At 40.0% G+C, this 20,923-nt stretch overlaps 1 protein-coding gene across 3 annotated transcripts in view; it reads right to left on the reverse strand.

Annotated features, from left to right (window-relative positions):
- The window catches only part of ST6GALNAC3 (ST6 N-acetylgalactosaminide alpha-2,6-sialyltransferase 3), a 578,393-nt gene that overhangs the window by 8,339 nt on the left and 549,131 nt on the right, over positions 1 to 20,923 (reverse strand). The gene's annotated exons all lie outside the window — the stretch shown is intronic.

The raw sequence follows: 20,923 nt of genomic DNA on the forward strand, positions 1-20,923 counted from the left end.
ATGTTCAAAGAAGAGCTGGGAAATGCAGGAACTGAGGGGGAGGGTGGTGATGTACTTAGATGAAGTGCTGATTGGGCATCTGCCAAGTTCCAAATGGTTCAAAGGAATGTTCAATGAAAAGCTGGATCTCCATATTTGTCTTCAGCCAATGTGACTCAATCCATTCAAAACAGATGACTGCCCGTCTCCTTAAAACTCTCTCCACAGGGGCATTTGGACTACCCCAATTTGTTTGACAGCTGTGTAGCAACACCTCTGAAAAAGATTAAATGGTCTACCTTCCATACAGACTTCTTGGCCTACAGGAGCACAGCCAGTTCAAACTGACACTTAGATATGGATAACCGCTCTCTGGATACAGCCCTCCAGCCAGTGCTTTCTCCCTACTGATGCTCAATATTGTTGATGCACATCCCAGTACCAAGCCATCAGTGTGCTATAATTAGGAGCCTTGAATCCTTTGCTGCTGCTGCTGCTGCTGCTTTTTAACAGGCACTACTTAGTGTCAAATTACTTACAACGTGCCAGCATTTCAGGAAAAACACAAACTCACAGTGGGGGTTGATGATTGGATTTTTTAGCCTTTACTTGCACTGACTTTGGGTGATTTACAAGGAGACACAAACTCAACCCATATACATCCTCTCTGCATACTTGTCACTGAGTCTGAAATGTTACTACCTAAGTAGCCATTCCTTCGCATCTTCTGGTGTATGGAAAATATCCCAGAAACCAGATCACAGCAAGTTATATACACTTTCCTCTGTGACAGTAGCAGCAACATGGGGCAGCAATAGATACAAAATGAGTGGGAAGACCTATCTCAGGGAAGCGAGATACACTAACGAACAACTTTGCCTTTTAGACAACTTAACCTGCAGTCAATCCTGCATTCTGGGGTCTGAGGAGGAGCAGCAATGATGGGAATTGCTTAAAACACCATCTGCTTAAAAAGCCCTTATTTGAAAATGAGAAGAGATCAGAAGAGGCAAAAGTCTTGACAAAATGCTCCCAAATTGAATCTAAACATTTTGTCAATGTACTGAATTTGTCTGGTTATTATTCCTATGGAATTGTGTATTCTTTTTTTTTTCCTCTTCTTTCTCATACTATTTTTTCTACCTTTCACTCCCTATCTTGTCTATTCTTCATTATCAGGCTGACCAAGCACTCGTAAAGATCACTAAAAGTTACGGCATTTGTTTGTTTCTACATGATGAGGAAAAAAATAGGTCTCATGTATTTACTCATTTATTCACTTTTTCAACCAACATTTATTGGGATCCTATTATGTGCCACTGACTGTGCTAGGAAGCTGGTGATGAATATTTTCTTAAGAGTACATGGTCTAGTGAGGGAGGCACACATGTTAAAACAATTGATCACAATACAGTGCAACAAAGCACAGCCATGTGTTTCAGAGTCAACACAGAGTGCAGTTAGAATTGGAGTGAGGATATCTGGTTTCATATTGCGGCTCTGCCACTACTTGAACATGAGGCTTTGGCCACTTATTTAGCCTCTCTGGGTCTTATTTTCCTTGTGTCTAAAATGAGATGGTTGAACTATGATTCTGTGATCATCACCCTCAACAGTCTGTAATTAAGTTTTAACCATTGTGCAGTACCATGCTCTATGCATATTGGATGTTGTAATGAGCAAACATGTGAATAGGTCAGATCACATTTCATGCTCGCTTGTGTGATGGGCATGACACTAAATGTATGGGGTCTATATAAAAATATAAGCTGGGTATAAAGTTTTTACCTTGCAATGGTAGTGACAATGGTCACACAACTTTTGTGGGGAGAACTCCATGATTCCCTCCTTTACACTGCCACTCATGGAAGGTGTTGCAATGGCTGACGAAGGCCAAGGCCATAACTGAACCCTAGTGCTTAAGGGTAAAGGTGAATTTGAGTGAGAAAAAAATAATCATAATTAGGAAAAATCATCCTCCCTTTGATGTGGTCCCTTCGCAGAGGTGCTAATTATCAAAGACAAAGATAATATGATATCCCCAGGAAAAAGAGGAAGATCCTCTTTGTAACATATGGACACTTATTCTGCAAAACAAGCAAGCTCTCCCGACACATTCTGGTCCAGCCCACACAGTCATTTCTGAAGGTTCGACAGTAAGTTTCCAGAACACAGCCCTCAAAGAATAAAGAAGATACAATGGTCATAGTGGCTTGTCTATATATCTATGTTCTCTTTACCACAGGAAAAGAGGATCAAGAATTTCAGGGTTTGGCATCTGGTCAAAGATCTTTCCATCTTACCACCTAACAAGGAAACTTTACCACATTTCTGATACTTGATTCCTTTAGGACCTAACCTGATTTGTTTTATTTCTGTGTAGACAGGCCATGCTAATTAGCTCAGTAGCACTTTAAACAAGATGTGTTGCATTTGATTCAGATGGGGGAGGCTCATACTGCCCAAGTGCCCTGTCCTACAAACAGCACTTAATTAGACAGTTGTAGTTCCTTTCCCTGATGCCTCTGATATATTTGGGATGTTAAATGGCATGGGGTTTTCTACCCACAGTACAAGCTAGGGCTAGCAAAGTAGTTCTTTTCTCTAACTATTTGGAGCTAATGTCCATACAATGATGCTTGCAGTGGAATAATGACAACTTCTGGATGAATCCAGGAATTCTTCCAAATAAATGCCTAGTAATCTGAGTCCCCAGAGGAACTCACTGGCCTGATGGCACTGGCTCTGGAACGTCTTGTAGCTGCACCATTTCCAAACTCTACTGGGTTGCTGTGTGAGCATACTGGAAATGAGAAATTATAAATTATATACAACTAGACCTTTAAGTTTCAATGAAAACTACAACAAAAAGACTTTACCTGATATATGTGAAATTGTTTATGATTTCCAGCTTGGAAAGACTTAGCGATAACTATCAAATGCCTTAAAAATTCTTAAAGGGTATCCTCTGGGGCCAAATACTGTCTCATAATTTGTCACTCATGCATGCAGCACTAACTATGTATCAGCTGGCCATCAACCATAGCATTTTTTTTTTTTTTACCTTCCACATTTGGGGATCAATAAAAACAATTATTTTCATCCACAAATAAACAATCAAGATTCCCACAGGGATGATAAGAGAATTTAAGCCCCTAATTCTGCGCAATAGGAAAGCTTAAATTAATGCAGCAGAATAATGAGCCATGCAGGGGAAAATAAAGGCAGGAGTGTGAAGAGGAAGCCATCAATCCTTTAATTTTACTGGTCAGGCTCTGCACCCCGCTGCTTCTTGGTAATCAAGATACTTACAACTTGGAAACTACTTAAATTTACTGGCACATCTCTTGGGAAAATGATGCTGTCAAGACCTTGATGGAGCACATGCTTGAAGACATATCATTTAAGATATGATCTTTCATCTAGTTTATTTCAATAAAATATAAGCTACCTTACCCTTGATGTTTACCCCTATCCCTTCATGTAGAAAAGCCATCACATGGATACAGGGATTCCTTGTCTGTCCAGCTATCATGATGTTTACCGGTCTCAGTATTTTCAGCTGTCAGCAACCTTCGTTTGCCTGTACCTCTGTTTCTGAGCACACTCTGTCCTCATTTCTGGAAAGATATTGTGAAGCACTTTCCTCCCATTATCCAGCAAGCTGGAGCCTTCTGAGTGGCATTTCCCTTTCAGATAATTTCAGGGGAGGAACTCAGGAAACGGAAATGGCTACTTTTCAAAAGAGAACTGGATTATGTTGGATTTATTATCTGTTCACAGGATGCTCTGCTGATACCAATAGCTCAGTGAGTTGGGTTCTGAACCCAAGAAACTCATACTTTGATGACAAAACATTGTAGCACTTTCTCTAGATTAGAGTTTATCAATCTCAGCACTATTAACGTTTTGGACAAGATAACTCTTTGTTGTGCAGTGGCTGTCCTGTGCAGTTCTCTTATACATTTTATTAGATTCCCCTCTGTTCCAAGCTCATCTGGGTCCTAAGAGGGCAGTGGATTTCTTGACACCCCAGGGCCAATTCTTGCCTTAGGGTGATTGCTCTGAGGGTGTCCTTGACCCTAAACAGCCAGATTCCTATACTCTCCAGTTCCTACTCTGCTCATTCACTGTCCCCTGATTTTCTTCATCCAACCAAGCATTGTACTTCCTTCTCCCTTCTTTACAAGTCCATCTAAACCCACTGTCTTACTTTTTAACCTTAGAAGTCAGCAAACTCAGTTGGCCTAGACCCAAAGGGCAAGTCTTAGCCTGCAATGGGGGAATGTACAATTAGGAATGCAGAAAAATTATCAGGTGGGACAAGGACAAGGAGTTCAGAAGCCTCAGTATCTATGGTTAACTCCTTTCATGAAATGGTTCCTTTGGGGGCCTTTGGCTCAAACTTTGCAGCTTCAATTCTACTGTTTCTTTCTTGAACTGATGAAAGTCAAGCCTCGGGCACTCAAAGCTAACATTTCAAAAGCACAATAATCATTTATCAAAGCCTGAAGGGTATCAAGACCCCCCCTCCCAATAATGGAGGTTTATTGGAGAGCACGGTATTAGCAGCAGCTTCTGAAATCTGCTATACTCAGGGGTAAAAAGAGAATTTAAAAGAAGAATTAATCAATATTTCATGTCTTGTTTTAACACTATTGGACCTCAGTTCTCTCATCAATATACTACACTGGCAGGATAAATAAAAACAGCAAAGTAAGTTTTCAGATACCTTCCTAGGGAGAAGAAATACCTGACAGAATACAGATTATTCAATTAAAAGCATTCTTTCCCTCATTTTTTTCAAAAGCACTTGGATAATGAAAGAATACATTTAAACAAATAGTCTTGGCAAGAAAAACAGCTGATGATTATCAGTAGCACCTTGGGATTCAATCTAATATTGTGAACCAGTCTAATGGAAGCAGAGCTCAAAGTGTGGAAACAATTTCAGCTGTCCCCAAGTCATATATTTTTGTATATCATTCAATAGTTGGGAGCTATGGAAATGCTCTGGAGTTTGCCCATTGTATTAACACTGTATATTTGTACTATCTATCAACAGGACATGCCCAACACATTTTCAGGCAGCAACAACTTTCTGCAAATCAGGCAGTGGAATTCTCAGTCTTGTCTTGAATCATTTGCAAATGGACATAAGCTTTTCAAATGAATAAAAACATCATTCTATGGCTGGTAATTCTTAAGAGAATAAACCAAGTGAAAGGAATCCAGGCCTGAAAAATAACAAAAAAATGGAAAATGGAGAAAGCAGTAAAGCTTAGAGGAAGACTGTACTTCTATCCCAATCAGCTAATGCAAAGTACCTGTGCTGTAATCCGTAGGCACTTGGACTGTGAATATAACAAATAGTTTTTCTGCCGGAGAATCAACAGGACCCTCTGACTGGTTATGAATGCAATGAAATTGTACAAAAGGAGAATAATAAGAAACAACTGTGTTCTTTTCAAAAATGTACATTTAAAAGTAAAATGGTACAGCTTCCAATGGTATGATTTATGGCTGCTGTAGAAATAGAAGATACTACTCACAAAAATTTCTTTGTTCATTTATCTCAGAAATTAAAAGGTTATTTTCTTCTTGTCCTTAGGCTTTAATGCCTTTTTAATTGGAACTGCTGATTTTCTAGATTTCATTCACTTTCTTAACTCAACAATGGAACCCCAATAATGGCAGGTAAGGATGATGGCAATCTTTTGGGTCCACTTCATTTATCAGTGGTCAGTTCCTTAACCACTCAATATGGGTGGATGCTATGGGCTGAATTTTGTTCCTCCCAAATTTATATGTTGAGGCCCTAGTCCCCAGTCTGGTGCTATTTTGTATTTGGTGATGGGGCCTTTGGGAGATAATTAGCTTTACATGACATTAGCAGGGTGAGTTGTCATATGATGAGATTATGAGGAGGAGATTAGTTTCCTTATAAGAAAAGCAAGAGACACCAGAGTGCTCCCTCTTCCCACCGTGAGAAAACACAGCCAGAGGGCAGCCATCTACAAGCCAGGAAGAGAGCCTTCACCAGAAACCTGTAATGCTGGTACCCTGGTCTTAGACTTCAAGCTCCCAAAACTGTGAGAAAATAAACTTCTGCTGTTTACGCTATGTGATATTTTGACATATGATGGCCAGGGCAGACCAAGACAATGTGTGTCCCTTGAGACCCTCCACAACACACCTAAACTCCCCACTGCTTTTTCCAGGACTTCTTTTCTTAAAAACTCTTTGGTCTAGTCACGTGGGCTCATTTATTGCTCCTTAAACAGAACTTGCGCATCTCAGCCTCTGTCTTCTTACTCCTTACTTCTGTGTGTTTTTCTTCTTCCTGAAATGCTCTCTTCAATGTCCTCCTCAGTTTTCAATCTTATCTATCAAGCTGCAATTCTGTTTACTCTCATCCACTCAAGAAAGATGTGTTGAGTACTTTCTAGGTGTGAGGCATGTTGCTGGGCACTGGAAAACCAAATTGCCCCAGTCTCAACTTAGGGTTAAGTCAGAAAGACAGACTCAGTGATTATTTTCAAAACCAAGGCTATTCAGGAGGTAATTCCCCTGCATGTGCTATGGGAATACTGGGGAAAGAGCAACAAATATAGCTGAGGGAATTGAAGAGGATAATTTCTTCTCCAATGGAAGGTAAGAGCTGAGCTGTGGATTAAGGCTGAGTAGGAACATTAGGCAGAGGAGGGAGAAGAAGGAGGGCTTTTCAGGCAGAAGGAATGGCCTGTGATGTTGTACCGAGGTGTACAAATAACAGGAACACAGTCATTCTGATCTATCCCCTAACCTGGTACAGATCTCAAAGCATCATCAGTGTTTATTTCTGCAGTAGATTGTTGTTTACAGACAGGATACATAAATTGCACCAATTTATTTTTCTTTTTTTACATTATGTTTTGAAATATTAGAGATATCTTGATGTTTCATATAGTTATTTTCTCAGATGAAAGAAATTTATGGATCTGGGGAAAAGTATCCAGAAGAAAATTGACAGAATTATGTTTTTCTTCTTCATTAAATTCCTCATTAATTCAAAGTTGAGAATGAAATGTAAACAACATATGACTAAGAATAAAACAATTAAAAATGTATGATGATAAAGGACACACCTAGTAGTGCTCATCTGTATTATAAACTAAGTTACAAATCATGAGCAAAGTCATCTAATCTCCACTTACCACCAAGCAGGCTTCCTCCATATACACCTGGGGGCTCTCGATGTGTTCCATTTATAATGGAAACAGTTTTCGCATAAACATTAAATGTATTGAGTTTTAAAAAAATTAGTGGAAATGCAAACACATACCACTGCTGCTCTAAGAATATGAACCCTTTGAAATACCTTTCAGGTTTGGAAACACTAAAGTAAATGACCTCTAAATCAGTATATCCTCTACCTATTGAAGCTTCTGGGAGAAGGAATGGTATTATATACCCTCTTATCCTGTCTGTACCCAAAATAACTTTGTTGCCTTCCCTAGATCTCTGATTTTTTTCTTAACAGTCCATAATTTTGAAGACTTGAGCTACTACAGATGGCCTATGCAGTTTGTAGTTTCAGATTATTCAAGCTTCTTGTGTCAGTGACCACAGATTTTCTTGCAACCTTTCTGTGCTAGATTATATTGTTCATTCCATCCTTGAACATAGCTTGCCTGTGGGTGCAATTAACTTTTCTGCCTCATTGAATTTGGGCTTGGCCAAATGACTTGCTGTGATTGGTAGAATATGTGAAGAATCAACATTGTGATAGTGTCCAGTAGAGGTTTTAAGAAGCATCATATGGTTCCCATTTCTTATATTCCCCTTTATCATGAGAACAACACATCCAATGTAGGAGTTGTTCCTTCAGCCTGGATCTGGGATGAGGAAGCTTATGGGACCAACATGAGCCCAAAACTGGAGCCATGGCCAGCTAAGCTTAGCAGAGTTATAGCTGATTACAGATTTCTAAGTAGGAAATAAAAATATTTTTGTAAATCATTCAGTTTCAGAGTTGTTTGTTATGCAGCAAAAAGCTAATATTTTTCAATTGATAATTGCTATTGTTTTTAGAGCATGTATATGTACTAGACATTGTGTTAATAACTGTGCGTTTGTTGTCTCATTTAATCCTCACAACAACCCCATCCTATGGGGAGTACTAATATCCATATTACACAAATGAAGGCTCAGGAAGGTATAAAGTACTTGCCCAAGGACAGTCTGACACTAGAGAACTCAGGTTCTCAACTAAGTTCTTTCTTGGCCACTGCTCCCAGTGTGGCACAAAGCATCACGTCTGATACAGCAGCCATCAAAGGATCTCCATTCTTCTACTGGCTCTACTATTAAACCTCTGGGAAATTATGAACTTATCACTTCTTTCCAGTCTACAGTTTCTCTAATGGTAGAATAAGAGGATTGGTCTAGGTAGGCTTAGGGTCTTTCATCATTAACAGCAATTCTGTAATTGCAATTACATAGTAACATAGTTCATTTTAGAGAAATTGAAAATGTGCAGTTGTATTTTTAGTATAGAGACACTATCACCGTTTTGTAGATTTGTGCTTGTAATTTCACCATTCAAAACACATTTTAGAACTTCAGCCATAGTCACGTACAAACAATAGCTTTATGCTGCTGATGAGGATATATGCATTAATTTTCAAAGAAATAAAGAGATGATAGGTCCTGAAATAAAGATCAAATTCTGGAATCTCCTTCATTCTCTAGGCCTGGCTTTCTTTCAGTGCTTAGTTTATATAACTTTTCAATAAATTCCCATCTTTGGCTAGTGTCAGCTGGAGGAGGCATCCGTTCCTTGCAACCAAAGATCGAAGTTGGATTGGATGACCTCTAAGATATTCTTTAACACAATTGAGTCTATTAAATACTCTGGGTGTAATTAGGGACTTTACTTCCAACTAATCCTTCACTCTTATTAACAATCCATCTTTGATCTCATCCTAGTTTTATACTTAAGTTTTAAAAAGTTGCTTCTTTCTGACTTACCCTTCAACTTATCTTAAAATCATGCCCTTTCTGAATTGATGTGGGCTTCCGTATTGTGAATGCTAATCACCTTTCTCTACCTAAGGCATAGGTGCCTGTTTCCCTGCTAACCTGATAAGGGTAATTAAAGATTTTGACTTTCTCTTTTAGTTCACCTATCAGCCATTCCTTCTGCGTATACTTTCCTGTGACTTAAAAAAAAAAAAAAAAGGATCGTAACAGGTTGGAATATATTGAAACAGATAAAAGAACTTTTCCTGACACTTTAGTTTTTAGAGGAGAAATGAAATGACTCACTTTTCTTTAGGTTTTTGACTTAACTGGAGATTGAATTAAACCAAGCTTTTCCTTTAGAAATGGTTATAGGAGAGAATCATACCCAATCTTATTCTGACAAAAATCATTTCTGAGTCCCTGTTTGCTTTCAAAATGAAACTTTACATTTAAAATAACTTTTAAGCAACTGAAAATTTTAACAAGTATTTAAGAATGATTTGAGGTGATTTCACCCCAGGGAAGGAGGACAGGCCTCCAAGTCTTGTTGCTTAGGGCTCCAGTACTGCTGGGATCATTGTTAAATGAGCCTCAGCCACAGCCTAAGCTATGAGCCACACATAAAAGTGAAATTTAAAAAAATATAAAGCAGCTCTGACCTTTTCGTTAAGAAAGGCTAATTTTACAGCCACTTCCTGTCTATTGGGAAGCTATTGCCACTTTTCTGACTTTGGCTTAATACGTCTGGAAATAAACTACTTGGAGGGGAATATTTATTTTCAATAGGAAAATCTAAGCGATACCCCCAGCAACCCCATCTATTAACTTTTTTTTTTTAAATCAGACTCACTAGAAGGAGGCTAATTCAAGTAGGAAAGGGCAGAAGCAACAACTGACATATGGATCTGCAGGCATTTAGAATTTTAGAATCTCTAATCTAAAGAGGAAGCTTTAAAGCCTGTCATTTTTCCAATAGGCTGACATTAATTGACTACATTATGAATAATACCTTTGCCAAATAAGAGGGTATCATCAGCATATCAGGGCAGGTGCTGCTCTCATTCTCCTACTCCAGCACAAGAAAATTCCTAAATGGGGAGCTATCTGCTCCATCAGAATACTTGAAGTTAAGTGACTTGGCTATGAAATCTCCTTGAAACAGTCAAAACTAATGGAGTCTCACCTACTAAATAAGCTGATTGCCCATTAAGGTAGAATGCTATTCCAATTAAATTTTGCTAAGGAATTTCAGTTCTAAAAAAATCTGTTTTTCTCTCTATTATTGAAATGGGTTGGGTTTGAAAGGAGAAAATTCTTCCTTTGAGGTCCATCCAGATTTTCTAACTGAGTTAAACTCCTCGCTTAGTGAAGGGAAGAATTTCTTTTGTGGAGGCGGTTGGGGTCTTTTCCATAGTGGTGCTACACAGTTCAGCTGGCAATCTATGAGAAAAAAGATCTGTTTGTTTGTTGCTTACAGTAAATCAGTACCTGGAAGAAGTTCTTCTGTGCACACCCTCCCCATACTAGAACCTCTAGAAACCTGCAGAGCCAGGGCCTCACCTCCTTTTTTTCACAATAATTTATTTTGCCCTCACCAGGAAAACAGAATCAGGAAGATCAGAAAATGTCAAGAAAAGAGATACATTCCAACACTTTTAGGGGCCATCTCTCTCAGAGGGAAGAAAACAGTAGTAATTTCTTTCCTTCAAGCAGGACAGATAACTTTCACATGTCTCTGGAATTCTTCCAGTGCAGTATTTTTGTTGACCGGGAGTAGCCAAAATGTCATAAAGAGAAAACTAGAAAACAGAGCCAAAGTAATATATCCTAGAAAATTTCAGTGAAAAATAAACAGTAGAACTTAGAAAATGTCCCTTATTTGAGAGCAGCTACTCGAAATGTGAGAATGTTGTATCTCCACAGATTTTCCTACATTGTAACAGTCACAGAATGTCAAAAAAGGAAATCTTCATGCCCAGCTATAAAAACGAGAAGAACTTGGCAAAATAGCCAAGGAGATCCTCCACCCAGCAAACTTGCTTTCACCACTTGGTGATAACACTTCAGGCCTATGTTTCTGAACCCTGAAATTCTGACTGCAAGGGTTGCAAGGAAGTGACTGAAAGTAAGAGCTCCTGCACTCTGAAAGCTGTTACAGAGCAGGCATAGATGAACAGAATTACCTGCCAACTCTTGCTTTTGGAACTCTCTTGGTGGTTCCCTCAATTTCCTTCCCTTCCCCTTAGCTCTGCTGAGTCTTAAGGGCCCATAATCAGGCCAAGATGATAAAAAGAACTACATATTCAGAGGAGAAACGTGAGGCATGGCATTTTGTGAAAGCTTCACCCCAAAATAAGAAGGTGGATTGAAGGTAGCTTCTTTCATTCCTCATGAACGGGACAAAAGGAAACTGATGAGTGATGTTGACCACTTAGGTTCTTATCAGCTCCCTCCTTATCATTGAAGCACCAATCCTTGTGCTTCTGGAGCTGAATATTCTAGCCCCCACATCATCTTCTTACTCCTGAAAGATGGTTTACTGTCAAAAGACAAAAATCTTCTATAGGGTACAAGCCCACAGTCTTACTATTTCCAGAAAAATCTTCTCTTGTTGTTCAAGCCACCAATGCCACAATACCCCAGACCACACCCTGCAACCCCTGGAACCCCAGCCCCTACCCCCTAGTCACAGCCCTGATCTCCCTAGAGGCATTGCTTCCCATTCCTCTCTATTCTTTCCTAAGCTCCATTTTCCACCATTGCTACTGGTAACAGATTCTGATTTTATTGTCCTGTGGGCATAGTTTGGGGATTGGTATTTATTAAATTTTTTTTTTTTTGAGATGATGGAGTCTTGCTCTGTCACCCAGGCTGGAGTGCAGTGGAGCCATCTCTGCTCACTGCAAACTCCGTCTCCCAGGTTCACATCATTCTCCTGCCTCACCCTACCGAGTGGACTACAGGTGCCCGCCACCACGCCCAGCTAATTTTTTGTATTGTTAGTAGAGGCAGGGTTTTACTTTGTTAGCCAGGATGGTCTTGATCTCCTGACCTCGTGATCCGCCCGCCTCGGCCTCCCAAAGTGCTGGGATTACAGGCGTGACCACTGCCCCTGGTTGGTATTTATTAAATTTTTAAAGACTTCCTAGGTGGTTATAATGTGGTATGCAGCAACCAGGGTTAAAAATCACTGTGTAAATGGTAGTTAGGTTTGAGAATTCCATTAGAAGTTGAGTTCCACTTCATTATGAACTAACTCAGCTTCTGAGAATTGGCCTGAGAATCTAACCACTGTTTCAAAATTTGTCTCTTTAGGAAAATGTATCCCAATTTATACACAGCTGACTTGCAAACTAATTGGAAACTTGCCAGTAAAGGGCTACTTGTTGGCAAAGGTGCCCCATCTATCTAAGTCAACTATGTCTGGCACATAGTAGACACTCAATTTGTCCAAATTAGTTGAATAATTTTGGAATGCAGCCTGTTCCTAAGTAAGACTCTGCCAACATATTTTTTCCCAAAACATTTTAAGCATTTTGCTGATGTTTTCTCAACGATGATGTAAGAGAGAGACTCCATGATGTGTCTAAGGATATACCAAGGAAATCAGGAATCCAACACAAATCACCACTCGAAGTTCCATAAGCCTTACTGTATTAGTCCATTCTCACATTGCTACAAAGAACAACCTGAGACTGGCCAATCCACAAAGAAAAGAGGTTTAGTTGGCTCATGGCTCCATGGGCTACCCAGGAAGCATTGCTGGGGATGCCTCAGGAAACCCACAATCATAGCGGAAGTCAAGGAGGAAGGAGGCACGTCTTACGTGGCCAGAGCAGGAAGAAGGGAGAAAAGGAAGAGGTGCTACACACTTTTAAACAACCAGGTCTTGTGAGAACTCACTCACTGTCCCAAGAACAGCAAGGGGGATGTCTGTCCCCATGATCCAGTCACCTCCCAGCAGGCCCCTCCTCCAACACTGGGGATTACAATTTGACATGAGATTTGGGCAGGGATACAAATCCAAACCATATCCCTCACAGACAGCCATGTCATCATTTACATCCAGAGTTGGGTCTTAAACTCCTTTTTCTAGTCAGTTGACCCATAGCTCAGTTAGAATTCTGACTTTATCTGGTAGGATTGAAATGTGCTCTGTACTTTTTATAAATAACAAATTGTAGCAAAGGCCTGGCCATACACAGTATGCCACAGAAAGGAGAATAAACGAAGAGGAAGCTCCAAAAAATGGCAAGAGGTGTTTCTGTAATTTATTGGACCCCCCCAGGAGATAGATCAACATCAAGAGGCTTATTCACTGTTTAATCCCTGAAATCACAAGGGGAAATATCAATTTAACTAAATTAATCTCAGTGTCTTAAATCTTCACTGCAAAGCAAACTCTCAGAAAATTAAGAGTGTCATTTGTACCATCCTGCAGTTATAAAGCACACACCTAAGGGACTCTGTTGGCAGCTACTGTCTCAAGTCGTCCTACAGACACAGGCAAGGCCATCCTCCTGCTTTTGGTTGCCCCCATGCACCCACTTACTGCTATGGCTTCCAGTTTCACAATCAACAAAGCCCCACGGTGACATCTGCCCCCATGCATGCCAGCCTCCCACAGGAAAGCTTCTGTAGTTCTCCGTCAGCACAAAGTTCTTTCAATGATGTTCAGCCTCAGCAGTGTCATTTTATTTATCAGAAGGCCACTTTTCAGTTTCTAAATGGCTTTGGACTTGCCACGTCTTTAAGTAGTATCCCTGACCAGAGAAGAGCAGCTGCCATTCACCTCAGGCTGGGTTTGTAGCAATTCTCCAAAATTAGCATGCTGTTAATAGGACTGATGCATTCAGGATGGTGCCCAGATTTACATGAAAGCCTTTTTAAAAGTGCAACTGCCGATTTGCACATCGTCAGTGAAGAAAAACTAAGTGCTCTCAACCATGGTTTTAAGTACTGCTTCCTTCTGCTTGTTGTTCAGGAATTAATGGCCATATTAATACAGCCAAAGAGTATGTTAGAGAGTGAACGGCTCCAGGTCCTGAATGTTTGATTAATTAATGGATTAATTTGATGGGGGCACCTCATTCTCCAGGATATGAATGTCACTCTTGACTTTTAGCTCTTCCTGATCCTGCATGCCCCATTAGTCACTGAGTTGTGTTCATTCTTTCCACATGTTGTCTTTTGCATCTGTTTCTTTGCTTCCCACACGACTTTAAAACCCGGGCCACAAGGTGGCTTGGGTACACGGCTCAGATTAGTACCTCCACCCACTGTGGAACATCTATGGACTCTACAGTCACCGTTAACAGAGGGGAATGAAATGGTGACCTGGCTCACGACAACAGAGAATCTGGTCCCAGGGAACTGGCCTCACCTCCCAAGATGTCCCTTCAAAATGTTGGCATATTCTATACAGTCACAAAAGGGAGAGGCAGGGAAAGGGGTAAGATAAAAAAAAAAAAAAAAAGAAAAACATGCAAGCATGGCTTTGGAGAAAAATATGTTTTCCCATGTCCTTACCCAATAATTTTATCAAGCCACAGGTGTCTTTACTGTGGAATGGCCTCTATGTATTTCCCTGTGAGGTGTTGGAACTGAGAAAGTACAGCTGGGTTAGACACAAAATCAATATCGTCTGATTCACCCTCAACAATTCATCGCGGCACTTTCTCACATCATCTCTTTCAAAAAGGCAATGCAACAGGAAAATCAGATTTTTCTCTAATCAAGGGTAAGGAATGATTTTTAGCTTTGTGAGAATCAAGGAACTTCAAAGAACTCAGTGTTGGTTATGATATTACAGGCATTCAAATCCTGATTTCATATTGTAACAGACCACCAAAATTTTCCTTTGATTATTATTATTTTTCGTTGTACGCTACTAGAGAAAAAATAGCATTTAGTAAGCGTGTTAAACATATGCCTGCAACATGGAGGGATCCTTGGATGGAGGAATGGACTATAAGTTTCTCCCAACAATTCACTTAGATGAATGTGCATCTCCGAAGGGAGGAGAGGGGTATGGAGGGGGCGGAGGGAACCACTTTGCTGTTGATCACCACTATCTTCCCCTACTATACATGTTTCTTGTTTTTGGCATTCATCACATTACAGAGAATAACTCAGAAACATGTAATCTTAACAGTTTCTTTTTTTGTCTCCAAAAGAAACACAACTGATATTTGGTTAAAGAATTGTATTATGTGCAATTTGTATTGTAGACGGAGGTGCAAGCTACCCAGCATATGAAGAAACAGAGAACACTGGCAACTTATCAACTTATTTAGAAAAAAATTATTTTGAATATTAATATAATAATTTTAAAATTTAATATACTGAAGTATCTGAGACCATTATTATACCTTAAGAGTACCAGGATAAGGAGAGGTGAAAAAGTTTCCATGCTCAGAAACACCAACTAAAGTTGGATTAAAAAACAGACACATTTAGTGCCTAACGATATATGTATGTGTGTGTATATAAATACCTCAACTGGAAAAAAGGATTAATTCTCTAATTTTAATGTATGCCCCACCTTTTAGAAACACATCTATTGCATAAAAACAAGGACAGACAACACGCATCTTTATTGAACAAACACCAGGTACTTATTCACAAATACCAAGCACGTAGCTAGGCACCTGCTACGAGGCTGGAATGCATGGCTAAGGTATTTCACTTTTTAATGTGGAGTAATCCCCACACTAGGAAAGAAGGTATATATCCATTTTTATGTGTTTTCATGCCTAAACCCTTAGTTGTGTGAAGTATTTTGACTATAATAATATGGCATCTCTCTGAATAAAGAGTTCTGTGACTTGGGGAGGAACTGGCCTCAGAAGTGGACTTAACACTCCCTCTCCCCACTTACAGACCGTAAATGTCCAACATTCTCTCAACACGGCCTCAAAGAAAGTGTTTCTGAAACAGGATCAATACTCTTTGACCTCTTCTTGGGATTCTAGACCTCACAATTCACCTGCCTCTGTTGCCTCCCTCCCTCCAGGCATTCATACTTGTCACCCCACTTTGTTCCCAGCCTCAGGGACAACACACTCACGGAGAAGTTTGGTTCTCCTGCCTGGGATTCTATCATTTCCTGCTTCCCTGACCTGACTTTGATGCTTCCCTGTTCTGCGGTGAACTGGAGTGACAAGAGCAAGGAGTGATTGCTTCTAAGCAGGGTAGGCTGTCTGAACTGTCAACTCTTTGGGGCAAAGAGCAATCATGTTTACCCACAAAGAGGAAAAATGAAGACACTTGAAGTCTAATCAGTAAAGAAAATAAAGCTAACAGGGGATTTAATTACAAGCTCACTGACAACCAGTTAGCACTGTGTTTGGGTTCATTTCTCTTTTGGCTATTTTGTAGAAAATATTTCAAATTAAGAAAAGAAAATCCTATGATAATTCCCCATGCAGCATAAATTGTTCCAGAGCCCAGAAAAATGTGGATCATTTCCCAATACATATCAGCAATCCAGAATCACACTGATACTAAAATAAGAGAAACAGCCAAAAGAAGGCAGAGACAAAAAAATGACAGTACCATCCCATTTATAATTACAGACTCAAAAATCCTCAATTAAAACCTAACCAACTGATCTTAGCACTAGATTAAAAAGCCACACTCTATGGCCAAGGCGTTTCTATTCCAGGAGTGCAAGGATGATTTAATATAAGGAAAGCTATTAATATAACACTTCTCAAGTGTGTTAGATTGAACCCAAGTCAAGGGAATGCTAATTAATGCTATATGAGGGAGGGGGGACAGGTAATGTTTGGAAATGAAGGGTTTAACAAAGTTAATGGAATTCTTGACTACTGGACTTCTCAGTATCTTTAATATGCTAATGAGCTAATTAATCTCTAAGAAGAAAATACACTATGTAGCATTTCCTCCAAATTATTTGATCAGACAATAATCTCCCCACCCCCAATTTTTTTCATGGACCAGCCTGTGGAAAAATTGTTCTCTAAAAAACATTTTAATAGACCCTATATTAAATTAATTTATGGTATTAGCCATTTAAAGAAGAAACAACTTATCATTTCTTTGACAGATACCAAAAAGAATTTGATAAAATGCAATTTCCAGTCCAAATAAGAATGTTTTAATCTATAACTAAAGGGATATTTCTTTAACACCTAATAAAAAACACCTCTGTTGAACTAAAGGCTGGCATCACAACTAATTGTAAAAATACTAGCGATATATGTTATTAAAATCAGGAACAAGAAAAATGAGTATACTGTTATCTTTTTTTCATTAAGGTCCTGGAAATTTCAGTGAGTGGAATTAAGACATGAAATGTTAATGATGAGAAGAAACAGAAATATTATACCTAGATGAAATAATTGTTTATAAATAGTGGAAAGAAACTAAAAACTATTCAAATAAGGGAGTTTGAGAAAATGGCTGAATACAAAAAACATATACATTTAAAAACAAATAGTGTTCTCAAGTGCTGGGATTACAGGTATGAGCCACTGTGCTCCAAAATCTAATAATTTTCTCTTATAACCAGAAACAACAGTTAGAAAGTACAATGGACCAAAATAATCCTACATTCATACTAACAGCAAAAATAGTTTCAAAAACCAAAGAATCATCTTAATAAAAATTTGTGGTACTTTTAAGACTGGACTACCGGTTTTAGTAAATGGGAGGACTGAAGGCTGCAGACACATAAATTCTCCCCAAATAATTAATATATTTGAGTGCAATTCTGATAAAAATTCCACTGGTGCAAAAAAATCACAAAAGAGGGTGTGGAGCCAAGATGGCCGAACAGGAACAGCTCCCGTCTACAGCTCCCAGCGTGAGCCACACAGAAGACTGGTGATTTCTGCATTGTCGTTTGAGGTACCGGGTTCATCTCATTAGGGAGTGCCAAACAGTGGGTGCAGGACAATCTGTGCAGCGCACTGTGCGTGAGCCAAAGCAGGGCAAGGCACTGCCTCACTCGGGATGTGCAAGGGGTCAGGGAGTTCCCTTTCCTAGTCAAAGAAAGGGGTAACAGACAGCACCTGGAAAATCGGGTCAGTCCCACCCTAATACTGCGCTTTTCCAACGGGCTTGGAAAATGGCACACCAGGAGATTGTGTCCCACACCTGGCTCGGAGGGTCCTATGCCCACGGAGTCTCGCTGATTGCTAGCACAGCAGTCTGAGGTCAAACTGCAAGGTGGCAGCGAGGCTGGGGGAGGGGTGCCTGCCATTGCCCAGGCTTGCTTACCTAAACAAAGCAGCCAGGAAGCTCGAACTGGGTGGAGCCCACCACAGCTCAAGGAGCCCTGCCTGCCTCTGTAGGCTCCACCTCTGGGGGCAGGGCACAGACAAAAAGTCAGCAGGAGTCTCTGCAGATTTAAATGTACCTGTCTGACAGCTTTGAAGAGAGTAGTGGTTCTCCCAGCACACAGCTGGAGATCTGAGAAGGACAGACTGCCTCCTAAAGTGGGTCCCTGACCTCCAAGCAGCCTAACTGGGAGGCACTCCCCAGTAGGGACAGACTGACACCTCACTCGGCCAGGTACTCCTCTGAGACAAAACTTCCAGAGGAACTATCAGACAGCTGAATTTGTGGTCTCACGAAAATCCACTGTTCTGCAGCCACCGCTGCTGACACCCAGCCAAACGGTCTGGAATGGACCTCTAGCAAACTCCAACAGACCTGCAGCTGAGGGTCCTGTCTGGTAGAAGGAAAACTAACAAACAGAAAGGACACCCATACCAAAAACCCATCTGTACATCACCATCATCAAAGACCAAAAGTAGAAAAACCTACAAAGATGGGGAGAAAACAGAGCAGAAAAACTGGAAACTCTAAAAAGCAGAGCACCTCTCCTCCTCCAAAGGAACGCAGTTCCTCACCAGCAACGGAACAAAGCTGGACGGAGAATGACTTTGACGAGTTGAGAGAAGAAGGCTTCAGACGATCAAACTAGTCTGAGCTATGGGAGGAAATTCAAAACAAAAGCAAAGAAGTTAAAAACTTTGAAAAAAATTAGATGAATGGATAAGTAGAATAACCAATGGAGAGAAGGGCTTAAAGGAGCTGATGGAGCTGAAAGCCAAGTTTCAAGAACTACATGAAGATTGCAGAAGCCTTGGTAGCCGATGCGATCAACTGGAAGAAAGGGTATCAGTGATGGACGATGAAATGAATGAAATGAAGCGAGAAGGGAAGTTTAGAGAAAAAAGAATAAAAAGAAACGAACAAAGCCTCCAAGAAATTTGGGACTATGTGAAAAGACCAAACCTACGTCTGATTGGTGTACCTGAAAATGATGGGGAGAATGGAACCAAGTTGGAAAACACTCTGCAAGATATTATCCAGGAGAACTTCCCCAATCTAGCAAGGCAGGCCAACATTCAGATTCAGGAAATACAGAGAACGCCACAAAGATACTCCTCGAGAAGAGCAACTCCAAGACACATAATTGTCAGATTCACCAAAGTTGAAATGAAGGAAAAAATGTTAAGGGCAGCCAGAGAGAAAGGTCGGGTTACCCACAAAGGGAAGCCCATTAGACTAACAGCTGATCTCTTGGCAGAAACTCTACAAGCCAGAAGAGAGTGGGGGCCGATATTCAACATTCTTAAAGAATTTTCAACCCAGAATTTCATATCCAGCCAAACTAAGCTTCATAAGTGAAGGACAAATAAAATACTTTACAGACAAGCAAATGCTGAGAGATTTTCTCACCACAAGGCCTGCCCTAAAAGAGCTCCTGAAGGAAGCACTAAACATGGAAACGAATAACTGGTACCAGCTCCTGCAAAAACATGCCAAATTGTAAAGACCATCGAGGCTAGGAAGAAACTGCATCAACTAACGAGCAAAATAACCAACTAACATCATAATGACAGGATCAAATTCACACATAACAATATTAACTTTAAATGCAAATGAGCTAAATGCTCCAATTAAAAGACACAGACTGGCAAATTGGATAAGGAGTCAAGACCCATCAGTGTGCTGTATTCAGGAAACCCATCTCAAGTGCAGAGACACACATAGACTCAAAATAAAGGGATGGAGGAAGATCTATCAAGCAAATGGAAAACAAAAAAAGGCAGGGGTTGCAATCCTAGTCTCTGATAAAGTAGACTTTAAACCAACAAAGATCAAAAGAGACAAAGAAGGCCATTATATAATGGTAAAGGGATCAATTCAACAAGAAGAGCTAACTATCCTAAATATATATGAACCCAATACAGGAGCACCCAGATTCATAAAGCAAGTCCTGAGTGACCTACAAAGAGACTTAAACTCCCACACAAAAATAATGGGAGATTTTAACACCCCACTGTCAACATTAGACAGATCAACAAGACAGAAAGTCAACAAGGATATCCAGGAATTGAACTCAGCTCTGCACAAAGTGGACCTCCACCCCAAATCAACAGAATATACATTTTTTTCAGCACCACACCACACCTATTCCAAAATTGACCACATAGCTGGAAGTAAAGCTCTCCTCAGCAAGTGTAAAAGAACAGAAATTATAACAAACTGTCTCTCAGATCACAGTGCAATCGAACTAGAACTCAGGATTAAGAAACTCACTCAAAACCGCTCAACTACATGGAAACTGAACAACCTGCTCCTGAATGACTACTGGGTACATAATGAAATGAAGACAGAAATAAAGATGTTCTTTGAAACCAATGAGAACAAAGACACAACATACCAGAATCTCTGGGACACATTCAAAGCAGTGTGTAGAGGGAAATTTATAGCACTAAATGCCCACAAGAGAAAGCAGGAAAGATCCAAAATTGACACCCTAACATCACAATTAAAAGAACTAGCAAAGCAAGAGCAAACACATTCAAAAGCTAACAGAAGGCTAGAAATAACTAAAATCAGAGCAGAACTGAAGGAAATAGAGACACAAAAAACCCTTCAAAAAATTAATGAATCC

Source organism: Hylobates moloch, unplaced genomic scaffold (genome assembly GCF_009828535.3).
Source record: "Hylobates moloch isolate HMO894 unplaced genomic scaffold, HMol_V3 SCAFFOLD_5, whole genome shotgun sequence".
Classification (NCBI taxonomy): domain Eukaryota; kingdom Metazoa; phylum Chordata; class Mammalia; order Primates; family Hylobatidae; genus Hylobates; species Hylobates moloch.